Here is a 14,191-nt window from a genome sequence, read left to right as displayed (position 1 = left end):
AGATGATTTACAGTAGAATAATATTTAACAATATTACTGTTTTTGTTTGTATTTTTAATCAAATAAATGCAGCCTTGGAGAGCAGAAGAGACTTCTTTTAAAAACATTAAAAATCTTACTGATCCCAAACTTTTGAATGGCACTGTATATATATATATATACACACACACACTTTTTTTTTACCCACATGGCCAAAATGTGAAAGTTTTTTACATTTCCCATCAGGCTCTCTTGACTGCTGCTCATTTGTTCTGCATCATGTCAGTAAAACTGGGCATTGAGAGACTCTGAAGAAAGATGCAGTGTGTGAGTACTAAACTCAGGTGGTGTGTGTGTGTGTGTGTGTTTCTACACAGAGGTCCAGTGTTGTTCCTTCTGCTTCTCTAAAACAAGCATCTACTGTTGAACTCGTCCTGACCTTTGCTTTCAGTTTTATTCAAATGCAGGAGTTCTTCACAGTCAAAGTGTGTGGTGTGTGTGTGTGTGTGTGTGGCAGTGGCACACACACTGCTTTCACCAATTTCCTGATGAGGGAATGCAATCAGGAGGCTAAAATGCCTTAAAATGCCATGTTTCTTTGCATTTCATTTCACACAAACTACAGCCAAGAAAATGCAACATCTGTTTCAGCCACTCATTTTAGACCGAAAACATCTGTTTCTTCTGAATATTTTTAGTGCATCCCCACTCTAAAAAATGAAGAATTTTTGGTTAAATATAGACAAACCCAACCATCGGGTTTAAAAATGTAACCCAGCGGCTGAGTTTGTCCATATTTGACCTAAATTTGTGTTGAAACCGTGCATTTTTGAGAGTAATATGCTCTCCAGTATGTCGATGCGCAGGTTGTTTTGAATGGTGTTCATATGGTTCTGTGTGGCACATACGCTGTTCAGATTAAGCATTAGCATGGTTTCTAGATGGCAACTAGTCAAAAGAGCACATAAAACATGACCTGTCAAAACATGCAAACTGGCGGAAGGCGTGAAACACACCACGAGGATGTCGGAAGTACAGATGTATGAGTTGGAAATAATGCAAATATAAGAAAATCTCCACTCCCAACATCTTCCACAGGTCTGCGTTCGAGAGCAACTGATCGACCTGTGTTCACACGCCCGCCACGACTAAAGCCCTATTCAGACGGGATTACTTTACTAGGGTAGATGGAGTAATATAATTTTACCATAGGACGTCTGTAATATTAATAGCCAATCCGCACGGGATTAGATATCTCAGTAAACTAGCAGAAGTGTGAGAGTAACTCGACTTATACACCGCCGTCACTCCTGTCGTCATGTGTGTGTTACGCTGCTTCCTGATATCACGTGCGCAAACACATATAACCTATATTTATATATATAAAACAGTTATGTCCGGTCGAACGATGTATTAATTAACTTCAGATTGGATTGTGTTGATAATAGGAACTTATCTAACGCTAAAAGATGTTTCGTGCCTCTAACAAGTGCTTTCGATCTTCTTTCTGATCTGATGGTGTGTGTGAAACACTTGAGTTTTGCCACAGACTCGTCCCAGCGACTAGAACGCAACTGATGCTTTTCCAAGCATCTCCATACTTGAAAATCCACGGAAAACTACTTTTAAACAGGAAATGACGGAATATTTACGTACATATTTACAGCGGGTCTATTCGCACGGGATCAGGATCACCTGAGATCATTTTTCCAGACCTTTTTACTGAAGGGAAAAGTCGCCGTAATCCTTACTTGACATTGTCCGTCATGATCACTGAGATGCACATTCAGACGGGACATAAAAAGTCAGAAAATTGCGTGATATAAAGTCACAGTTGCGAGTTTATTTCTCGCAATTGTGAGTTTAAAACATGAAATTCTGACTTTATCTCACAATTCTGACTTTATATCTCACAATTCTGACTTTATATCTCACAATTCTGACTTTATAACTCGCAATTCTGACTTTATATCTCGCAACTCTGACTTTATATCTCGCAATTCTGACTTTATAACTCGCAACTCTGACTTTATCTCTCGCAATTCTGACTTTATATCTCACAATTCTGACTTTATATCTCGCAATTCTGACTTTATATCTCGCAATTCTGACTTTATAACTCGCAACTCTGACTTTATATCACGCAATTCTGACTTTATATCACGCAATTCTGACTTTATATATCGCAATTCTGACTTTATATCTCACAATTCTGACTTTATATCTCGCAATTCTGACTTTATATCTCGCAATTCTGACTTTATATCTCGCAACTCTGACTTTATCTCTCGCAATTCTGACTTTATATCTCACAATTCTGACTTTATCTCACAATTCTGACTTTATATCTCGCAATTCTGACTTTATATCTCACAATTCTGACTTTATCTCACAATTCTGACTTTATATCTCGCAATTCTGACTTTATATCTCACAATTCTGACTTTATCTCTCGCAATTCTGACTTTATCTCACAATTCTGACTTTATATCTCGCAATTCTGACTTTAACTCGCAATTCTGACTTTATAACTCGCAATTCTGACTTTATCTCGCAATTCTGACTTTATATCTCGCAATTCTGACTTTAACTCGCAATTCTGACTTTATATCTCGCAATTCTGACTTTATCTCGCAATTCTGACTTTAACTCGCAATTCTGACTTTATAACTCGCAATTCTGACTTTATCTCTCACAATTCTGACTTTATCTTGCAATTCTGACTTTATATCACGCAATTCTGACTTTATATCTCGCAACTCTGACTTTATCTCTCGCAATTCTGACTTTATATCTCGCAATTCTGACTTTATAACTCGCAATTCTGACTTTATATCATGCAATTCTGACTTTATATCTCGCAATTCTGACTTTATCTCGCAATTCTGACTTTATCTCGCAATTCTGACTTTATATCTCGCAATTCTGACTTTATATCACACAATTCTGACTTTATATCTCGCAACTCTGACTTTATCTCTCACAATTCTGACTTTAACTCGCAATTCTGACTTTATAACTCGCAATTCTGACTTTATATCACGCAATTCTGACTTTATATCTCGCAATTCTGACTTTATATCACGCAATTCTGACTTTATATCTCGCAATTCTGACTTTATATCTCACAATTCTGATAAATAAAGTCGCAATTATCTTTTTAAATGTTTTATTCAGTGGCGGAAACAAGCTTCCGTACTGATGGACTTGCAGAAGCTGAGCTGACCTCAAAACCACATATTCCACATGCAACAACATCATGAGTGTTTCACTTCAAAAGCGGTGTGTACACAGCACACACATTACCACACACACATCAGATCCTATTCTGAGCAGCAGCAGTCTTGTGTCTAACGCAATAATATCAGATTTGAATAGATGCTAATTATAGCCGTAATACAGAATGAGGGTGTGTGTTTACATTTTTAAGCTCTTGCTATAAGTCAAGTATTGTCTAAAGCACTTTAGTGCTACTGGAAACCAACGTCACAGGGAAAATGAACAGTCTGCTTTTTCTGTTCAAGGTTGTGTAACTTATGCCAAAACAAATACCATTACAGTCAATGCAAAAAGCTTGGGGTATTTATAATGGTATAGATAACATAAGAGTCTATTTACAACTATAGATGACTGCAGAGAGCTACAACTTTTCTAAAGTTACCATTAACCCTTTCAAACACAAAACTGAATGCATTTAACTCAATAAAACACCAGTTGTTATTTCTATTGGGTCTGTTGTAGTATTTACTCCATGCAAACATTGTTAAAGAAACTAGCTTTAACTCAGAGACAACTTAAAACAAGATCTAGTCTGATATTTCATAATGCGTCAAACCATATACATTCACAGCAACAATCATTTTCATTTACCCTTTCTAAAGCAATATTAAACCATTCACATGTGTTACCATCATAATTCTATCTGATTGTCCTCAATCTTTTTATTTATTTATTGACAGCATATTCAATATGGGCAACAAAAGTTGTCATTTTTGTGTGTAAACTTACAAAAATAACAGTATTCTGCGATGCAAATACGATAATACTTTTATGGATTTTAGTACCATGGTACAGGAACAGTACTTTTTGTAAGGGTTTTTTCCTTCAAAATACCTCATTCTGTAAAAAAAAAATACAAGATTGGGAAATTAATTTTTAGTTTAGTTTTAAATTAAACGAGAAAATCTCGAAAGAGGAATATGGCTAACTAAACAGTTGCTGGTCCCCATTGACTTACATAGTATGAAGAACATGACTATGGGGTCCATCAACGGTGTGGTGTGAGACAATCTTCAAAATATCTTCTTTCGTGTTGAGAAGACGATAGAAAATCATGCAGGATTGGAACAACATGAAGGCGAGTAAATGATGACAGAATGATCATTTTTGGGTGAACTGTCCCTTTAAGAATTTCTTTCTGATTTAATAATTCTCGCTTATACCATTATCAATTGTTAGAATGTCCTAAAATGTGTATGCATCCATTTTAATATTAGTATACGAAATTCTTGCATGCTAAGCAAGCATTAAATAATGTTTGCTAATGGCTGAATAATGAATAAGTGTTCGCGTGCACATCCAGACTGTATTTCGGGATGAAAACACTGTAAACGTGGCGAAGAGTTTCGCTACTAAAAACCGGACAGTGATGTTCTTGTTCAATCGAAATCTCTATTTTTAAATCGTAAACGATTCTAAAATACAGTAATAGTGTACTGAGTAACACAATATATGGAAGCAAGAGGGCATAATAGTGCGGGTCTCTTACCTTCAAACACAGCTCCAGTCCGTCATTTCACAGCAAACACAGCTGATGTGTTTCTCCATCGGGATCCGTGTACATTCACATATGATTATCGAATATACACATCACATGATCAAAAAACGAGAGTATTTCGCTCTTCAAGGGCACGAGCGCTGATCATAATCGTGCAACGGGAAATTCTGCAGACCGGTTGCGACTTGTTGCTCAGACGTGCATGCGCATGGGGGCGTGGTTTAATAATATAGGCTCCTCCCCTTTCGTTGCTGCTGCTGCGAGCACGTGGACGGATGAGCCTGTGAGTCTCTTGTGTAATAAGCGTTTCCTCTGTAAATTATAATTGGAATAAACAGTAATTGGAATGAAGTGCTGGGACTGGGGCTAGTTTACACATATTTCTTTAGCTTTTTAAAAAAATATTTTATAATTTTTTTGAATTTCTGTTTTCATATATATATATATATATATTATGAACTGTATCTGTTTTCCTGGGTAATAACAGTGAAAATGTTGAATAACAGTGGGCAATAACAGTGCAATAACTGGGCAATAACAGTGAAAATGTTGAATAGCTTTTTGTAGTAAAGACTCTAAAAATGTTGTATAAAGAATGACAACCCATCTCCATAAACGTCGTACACTTAATATGCATTTGCATGTCAGCAAAAACTAACAAGAACTGTAACTGTAGTACAATGGTAGTATTTTAAGCACAATGTAAAAACAATATGACAATCATTCAGCATGGCATATACAGTAGTCTGTATAAATATACCATGCCACCACATTTAAATGCTTTAAAAAAAATGTTTATCTTATATGCATATTCTTGCAAGGCAATATAAACAACACAGTCTCTCTCATACAGTGGGCTGTTTGTATTTGTCACACCACGCGCGCTCACAAGGACGGAGAGAGCGCGCGCCTTGAATTCTAATCGCGCGCGTGCCTCGCATGTAAAGCGATATAACATCACGATATGTTCCCAAGCCCTCACACACACACGATCTTTTCGGGTTTACGGTGTTTAATATTGAACATACGTTACATGCCATGTGTCAAATATGCTTTACGACTTTAAATTAGGCGAATATCAACACTTATTTTCAATGGACACTGCATGCTTGTTGTATAATGTCTCTGTCTCTTTATGAGATCGAGTCTCCTCTAGCGCTCACGCGGGGTTTCCATGGCAACTGCTGGATCTTCAAGCACGCGAGGCTTTTCATTCCCGCGCTGGTCACCTGATGGCGCGAAGCTGAGCTGCACTAAAAAGTACCTCAGCGGCCTTAAACTGGTTTTCAAGAAGTAAAACGTCTTTCCAGAGTTAACATAATAATTGTTTTTAGCTAAAAACTACGTTTATACATAACTTTCCACAGGTTTTAGCATCTTTCCCAGCCAAAAAGTTGGACGTGATCGAGAAAGTTACTTCATTCATATCACTTTTACTGCTTAATTTTACATTTGGTCCTTTAGGGTAGACGCAATATTAGAAGTTTCAATCATTTAAAAATAATAATAATAATAATAAGAACAGGAACGAGGCTAAGAGTTACAATCCATTCAATAGGCTGTATATTGTCTTAAGATCTTATATCACGAAATATTATGGAGGGATATATTTTCAAGACACACCAAAGTATCATATAAATATTAATGTAATTACCCCTCATATAGTCCAGGCGTTTTAGTAAAAAAGGATGAACAAATTGCAACAGAATCAAACTCAACTGATTTTGTATCCTCCATATGTCCTGAGTAAGGAATAAAAAGCCCCGAAGAATCCCATTAGGGGAAAGTTATGAAAAAGACCCAAATATATCCTTTTCATACGCCTATTCGTTATTTTTCTCACATGAATAGGGTAAAAAAATTAACCTTTAGATATCACCATGAAAATTACTGAGTTGATTACTTATATCAAGACAAACAAAAATTGTATTACAAGTTTTTTTTAATTGTTTGTTAACATGGACAAACGGTGTATAATCTAATTACAGATGTGCTAATTTGCATATATACCACAACAGGTCTAAACATGGGTTATAGCCGGGAGAAAATGTCTTGTTGAATCTTGTTGACACATAACAGTAAAATACTTAATATTAAGGTCTGAATGAACCCATTACGGCTACCCATGAGCATTAATACATAGAGGCAGGAAGAAGTACTTTAAACCAGCCTTTATTAATTATTAAGAGATTGGGTTTGGGGCTGGGTTTGTGGGACTGTTTCTGGGGGACGAGTCTGAGGGAAGAACAGGAGACAATGGTAAAGAGAATGCAGAAGACAAAAATAAAAAGTGAATCCCCAGAAACAGTCCCACAGACCCAGACCCCAAACCCCATCTCTGCAATAATAATTAATAAAGGCTGGTTTAAAGTACTTCTTCCTGACTCTATGTATTAATGCTCATGGGTAGCCTAAATGGGTTCATTCAGACCTTAATATTAAGTATTTTACTGTTATGTGTCAACAAGATTCAACAAGACATTTTCTCCCGGCTATACCCAATGTTTAGACCTGTTGTGGTATTTATGCAAATTAGCACATCTGTAATTAGATTATGCACCGTTTGTCCATGTTAACAAACAATTAAAAAAAACTTGTAATACATTTTTTGTTTGTCTTGATACAAGTAATCAACTCAGTAATTTTCATGGTGATATCTAAAGGTTAAATTTTTTACCCTATTCATGTGAGAAAAATAACGAATAGGCGTATGAATAGGATATATTTGGGTCTTTTTCTGAACTTTCCCCTAATGGGATTCTTCGGGGCTTTTTTTTCCTTACTCAGGACATATGGAGGATACAAAATCAGTTGAGTTTAATTCTGTTGCAATTTGTTCACGGTTGACCCCCATTTTGGCTTAAAACGCCTGGACTAATAGCCTTGTTTTTATCCGCGAGAAAATAAATATGGCGTCCGTACACCGATACAATCAAGCTGTCACACGAACATGCCGAAGAACACACTTTTTTCCTCAAGAAACAATTAAATGTTGTACTACAAAAAATTCTTCACAATTGGTCAAAGAGACTGGGTCCCAAAGGCAGGTGAAGGCGGCCCTCTGCTGGTTAAAGCCTGGCACTTCAACTCTTCCATGTAAAATAAGTGTGGCCTTTTCTCAGGTCTTCTACTCTGCATTTTTATATGATAATCTCTCAGATTGGCCTTGGTTTATGTTTCAAGGTGGCCTGGATCTTCACCTGTTTTTCTATGGCGTTGGTCTTTAACTCTTTTTTTTCTTATAACCTAAATTTAGTTAATAATAGTGAACTGGACTATAATCTACTCAGTTACTTGAATTAACACAGCTATATTCAATAGAAAGGCCAAGAAGTGCACTGTAACAGTGTGGATAAATTGACTTTATGTTAAAACGAACCCTGGTGCGATTGCTCTGTTAGTGCGGTTCATTTGAATAAGTGTGAACGCTTCCATCTGAACCAAACAAGCGGACCGAGACGCTACCCAGCTAACAATTTTAGGTTATAAGAACGTTTCTGTAACGTTCCCATTAAGTTATAAAAACGTTATTTCTGAATGTTCTAGAAACGTTTAAAGCGTCCAGTTTTTTAGACGTTGTATTAACGTTATTTCTTAGTTATAAGAACGTTATTCAAAACGTTATTAGAACGTTCAATTCTCCTGTTATATAAACATTGTATTAACGTTCTTGTTTGGTTATAAGAACGTTGTTCAAACGTTATTGGAACATTCAATTCTTAGGTTATAAGAACATTTCCATAACGTTCCCATTAAGTTATAAAAACGTTATTTCTGAATGTTCTAGGAACGTTTAAAGCGTCCAGTTTTTTAGACGTTGTATTAATGTTATTTCTTAGTTATAAGAACGTTAATAAAAACGTTATTAGAACGTTCAATTCTCCTGTTATATAAACGTTGTATTAACGTTCTTGCTTGGTTATAAGAACGTTATTCAAACGTTATTAGAACGTTCAATTCTTAGGTTATAAGAATGTTTCCATAACGTTCCCATTAAGTTATAAAAACATTATTTCTGAATGTTCTAGGAACGTTCAAAACGTCCAGTTTTTTAGACGTTGTATTAATGTTATTTATTAGTTATAAGAACTTTATTAAAAACGTTATTAGAACGTTTAATTATCTTGTTATAACGTTGTATTAATGTTATTGCTTGGTTATGAGAACTTTATTCAAAACCTTATTAGAACGTTCAATTATCTTGTTACATAAACGTTGTATTAACGTTTTTCCTTGGTTATAAGAATGTTATTCAAACGTTATTAGAACGTTCAATTCTCCCGTTATATAAACGTTCTCTTAATGTTTTTCTAAGATTATGAAAAACGTTCTTAAAACATTCCATTCACTTGTTTAAACATTTAAACATTCTCAATGTTTTTGCATATAATGTATATATGACAATCATTTTATGAAAGCACCTTATAAAGAACTTTCAGATTTTAAAATTAAGACAAAAGATCTAGAAAGATAATTAAAATCAAAAAGACCCATGAATCATGTCTGTAATATGTGTAATGTAGTCCACTGAAGACGAGCTGAAGTGAACCAAAGTGTAGTTTATTTCAAGATACAGATACAATTGAAACCGACTTGGGTTAAATTGAAATATGAAATTAACATGAAAATAAACCTGGACTAAAACATAGAAGAAACTGATTAAACTTCAAAATAATGAAACATGAAACAAAACTAAAACTGCCTCTTTACCTAACCCTAACCTATCAGCAAGCTCAAAATAAAAATTTTTTTTTTAAATGACATTATCCACAATCACATCAGCTTCCACTTCCGGCACATCGGACTGGACTGGACCCTGAGAGGATCTCCGGAGACACTGCAGGGAGAAAATAAAACAGTGTTGTATTAAAGTGTGGTGAGATTAGTATAAAAGCACTGGGATGCTGTACTTGCTCATGCACAATATCTAATTCTGACAATTTACAAAAAGTTTATTCTGCTTTGGAATATTGGGAGAAAACATGAAGATACGAGACAAGCTCTCTGCTCTTGTCCCTAAAGCCAGATGCTACTAAATTTATATTGCTTTTCATGCTCAAGGACTTTGTTTTGTTTCTATTTTAATGCACTCTTAAAGTTTAAATTGCATTAATGAGCCGTGCCACACCCCAAAACTGCAATGATAACTTTGCTTAAATCAAAAATATTTTAAATGGTCATTAATGGATCATAATTATTGCACAAAATTATTAAGTAACAAAAAGCTTAAAATATTAAATAATTATTGAACTAAAATATAGTACATTTATTGAATTGATGAAAAGGTACACTTAAGGTGTTTGGTCACTTAAGTGTGTGACCCAATTATCATATAGGAAAGTCACATGTGCGCCTTTTGGGTTTGTAGTCTTTGTAATTACGTATTTTCACAGTCTTATACCTCAACAGTTTTACATCAAACTGCGACTTTCTTGACTTTAAAATGTATCTTTTAAATTGACAAACAACATATGTGTAATTCAGGGCACAATTCAAACGAGATCAAAATATTTCTTGAAAGAGCCGTTGTCTCTCGCCATTGGCTACCATACAATATTTTCCAAATTAAGGTCCCATGGTATTCCACCGAAAGGGGAGGGGTTCAGATTACACGATTTTAGCCCGATTTTGGCACGATCCGTTTGACGTAGGGTGTCGTGGGGATTCGCAAACGACAACGGGCGTCGGGACGCAAGATTCGATCGTTTCATCTCGTAGTGTGTCATAGTGGGCGACAACCTACGTCGCGTCTGCGATGCTTCACGACATCATGACAAAAAGACTAGCATGTTTAATTTTTTAACGGTCCTCCACGACAACAGCGCGCGAGTGAGTGAGTGAGTGAGGGAGAGTGAGTGAGCGAGTGTGTGACTGTGTGTGTGCGCGAGAGTGAGTGTGTGAGTGAGAGAGCATGTGTGAGTGAGCGAGTGTGTGTGCGCGAGTGAGAAGTGTGTTTGTGTGTGTGTGAGAGAGAGAGAGAGAGAGAGAGTGTGTGTATGTGCGAGTGAGTGAGTGAGTGAGTGTGTGTGTGTGTAGGCTATGTGAGTGAGCGTGTGTATGTGCGAGTGAATGAGTGTGTGACGGCTCGCGATGACTGGTCGGAAAACAACGTGTAGTCTGACATGTTTCTTGTCCACGACATTACAAGATTTTTAGGAGTCAAAATCGTGTAATCTGACACAGTGACTATCGTAACAGACAAAAAAATCGTGTAATCTGAACCAGGCACACATTTTACAATCTCTTCACAAGTTCTCAGCTCTGGGCAAATTGCCATCATACATATATAATGAGCGCATTTAGCCCAGCGTATATGCATGTCATTATGTTTGGTCTTAAGAAAGACAGTGTGAATGCTAAGCGAAACATGACTAAATTTATTATTTTCTTTTTTTGGTCCGGACCAAAAGAACCAAGAGAACTGAACTAACAAGTGTGAACACACCCTTATGGAATATAATAATAAATCACTAAAAATGAGTTCAGACATTTTAAACAGAATGAATTTCAAATAGACTCTTTGCATGTTATGCCATTTTCATTGTTATTTTAAACGTTTTTTGACTCTGCGTTGGTATTGCTATCCAATTCTTGCAAATCTCTAGCAGTTCCATCATGAACCTCTAGGGGTTCACAAACACAAACCTTGAGAAACCTTTCACTTACTGAACGCAAATATCATTTTTGATCAGAATATAGCTTTCGCTTGCCGACACAACACACATGCAAGTCTTTCAGAGAGATAAGACACAGATGAACAGGAGTGATTGTCTCATAAAAAGATTTATTTTCTGCCTAAATGTACAAAGGCAAGTTACAGTATTGTATAAAAAATGTAGCAATTTACACTTTACATGAGAGATCCCTAGGAAGAGAGAGTGAGACAGTGAGGAAAGGCAGGGAGAGAGAGAGAGAGCGATGGTTTCCAAAGAGAAATGCATCCAAACACAGAAATGAAGAGGTGTAAACATCTTTCTTTCAAGTACCAATGACTGACACTGCTCTCTATGGGCGTGGGGTGGGCGGGGCTTAATTAGTGATGTGGGGGATGTGGGAGGGGCCTAATAAAAACAGAAAACTGAAGAGAAAAAAAAAAATTCCCTCTTCTCTTCCCACAAGGATCGCACAGGGAGGCTATATTAGCACCGTTGGAGACAAATGTTGAACGAATGTTTGAACTGTTGAAACAAAACCGGCCGTTTCATCTTTCTAAAAGGAGAAAACATGAACAACAGCAACAAGAAAATGAAGAACCCTCAAAAATAAATTAAAAACAATCAAGCGCTTTTTCCTCAACAATTATGAATCAAGTCACCAGACAGCACAGGTTCACTGGCTAAACGCGCAAAGACAGAACAACTAAAAGTGAGGTTATTACTCTATATAAAAATCCCAACTCTCTCGTATTAGTGCGAGCCTTTCGAGACCAGTGCTGCAGTTTCACTTAAGATACTGTTTAGGGTTTTAGTTAGAGAAAGCTGGTCCTAAATCAGCATAAAAATGTAAAGTTTTCCATCACCACGGAGAGAATGAAATAAAAATGGCTAAAAAAAATCTGGCCCTAGTAAAATGTGCGATTTTTAGCGTGTTTTAGTTGCAGCATTGAGATTATCACTCAATTAAAAATCTAAGCAGCAAAAAGCCTCTACCTTGCAGATACTAAACATTTGCTGACGATGAAGATGAAAAACAAACGGTCATGTTTAACATGGGGGGAGGGGCGCTGTAAACGAATCTTCTCCGCTGTGCCGCTCGATAATCGAGTTTGAATGCCGCTGAGAGCGATGAACATGCCAGGATGATTTAAGAGGCTCAGATTTCAATAATGCTCTCCTGAGAGATCGCGATTCAGACAATAACTGCATGATGATGAACTGGAAAGACTAGCTCCAGATAGCACCAGACTCGGGCCGTCCTTTCCCACAGTTCCCATCAATCCCTCTTGCCATTGCTTTTGTGTCTCGCAAGGGTGTGGACTAAAAAACCTGTGACGTTTTATTAAAATTGGCTTCAGTAAACGCAAACAAGATGTGCTTCTAAAACAGTTTCAAAGCAGAGTGAGCCTGACTTGAAGAGTGTTGAAGAGGAGGGGTAGAAAAAGTAGTTAAAAAACAAAAACACTTCCAATATAAAGCCGTTATACCAGCTAAACGTTGATATCATGTCAACAATGGTAGAAAAAAAGGCTAACAGACAAAAAAATAAAAGAGAGAGAGAGAGAGATAGTAAGAAAATCCGATAGCATTCAACAACCGTTTTTTAAAATAATTCCTTTGTACAATATATACAGAAAGCACATAGTGAGGGAGATAAGGAAGGACGCCTGCGCGTGTTGCTTTGCTCTCTGTTTGGGTTAATGCTTGTACCGAGTGCTGGATAACACGGTGCACACGTACAGAAGAAAGCGTGTTTTCCAGGTGTGGCTCCGCGAGTCTGTGGATCAGTGAGAACTAACCCGAGGTTAAAGAAGTCCAGAAGATGGATGCCAAATCTAAGCCTCTTTTGGGGTTATCTCACTCAGATCGCTCTAAGCTTTGCCCCGTTTCGGACTTCAATCCGCAAGCAGCATATCAATGATAACTGTCAATCATTGCAGGCCGGAAAAAAATCCGTAAATCCAGTCTGGAAGTCAAAGTTCCTGCCTTTTGTGGCACTTACATTTTACAGCCAATGCTTCATCTTCCCTCCACCACCCGGATGATCCAAACGTCAGAAGGCCCGTCATGTGACTGAAAATCAGGTCATCGCTTAAAGGGATAGTTCACCCAAAAATGAAAATGACCCCATGATTTACTCGCCCTCAAGTCATCCTAGGTGTGTATGACATTCTTCTTTCAGACGAATACAATCAGAGTTATATTTAAAAATGTCCATGTTCCAAGCTTTATAATGGCAGTGAATGGCCGTTTCTGTCCATAAAAGTGCATCTATCCATCATAAAAGTGCATCTATCCATCATAAAAGTGCATCTATCCATCATAAAAGTGCATCTGTCCATCATAAAAGTGCATCTATCCATCATAAAAGTGCATCTGTCCATCATAAAAGTGCTCCACACGTCTACAATGCGTTTGTGTAAGAAAAAAATCCATATTTAAAACTTTATAAAGTAAAATAACAAGCTTCCGGCCAAACGAACATACGGATTCCACTTAAGATGCATGCAGTTCGTCGCATTACTCGCATAAGTTGCACTTTAGGCGTAAGTGGAATCCGTATGTTCGTTTGGCCGGAAGCTAGTTATTTTACTTTATAAAGTTTTAAATATGGATTTTTTTCTTACACAAACGGATCACTTCACTTCAGAAGGCCTTTAATAACCCCCCAGGAGACACGTGGAGCACTTTTATGATGCATAAATGCACTTTTATAATGTATAGATGCACTTTCATGATGATAGATGCACTTTAATCATGGACAGATGCACTTTTATGA

The 14,191-nt window shown here is 36.8% G+C and overlaps 1 protein-coding gene across 2 annotated transcripts in view; it reads right to left on the bottom strand.

Annotated features, from left to right (window-relative positions):
* Window positions 1-4,960, bottom strand: part of gramd2ab (GRAM domain containing 2Ab) — a 33,451-nt gene extending 28,491 nt beyond the window's left edge. For both annotated transcript variants that reach the window (XM_084095963.1, XM_084095964.1), the window contains exon 1: window positions 4,748-4,960. The gene's annotated coding sequence lies outside the window, so the exon portion shown is untranslated. The remainder of the gene's footprint in view (window positions 1-4,747) is intronic.
* Between the last annotated feature and the right edge of the window lie 9,231 nt (window positions 4,961-14,191).

This window comes from Abramis brama (assembly GCF_963993115.1).
Source record: "Abramis brama genome assembly, chromosome: 20".
NCBI lineage: Eukaryota > Metazoa > Chordata > Actinopteri > Cypriniformes > Leuciscidae > Abramis > Abramis brama.
Note: the sequence above shows the minus strand (reverse complement) of the source record. Positions and strands in the feature narration are given on the sequence as shown.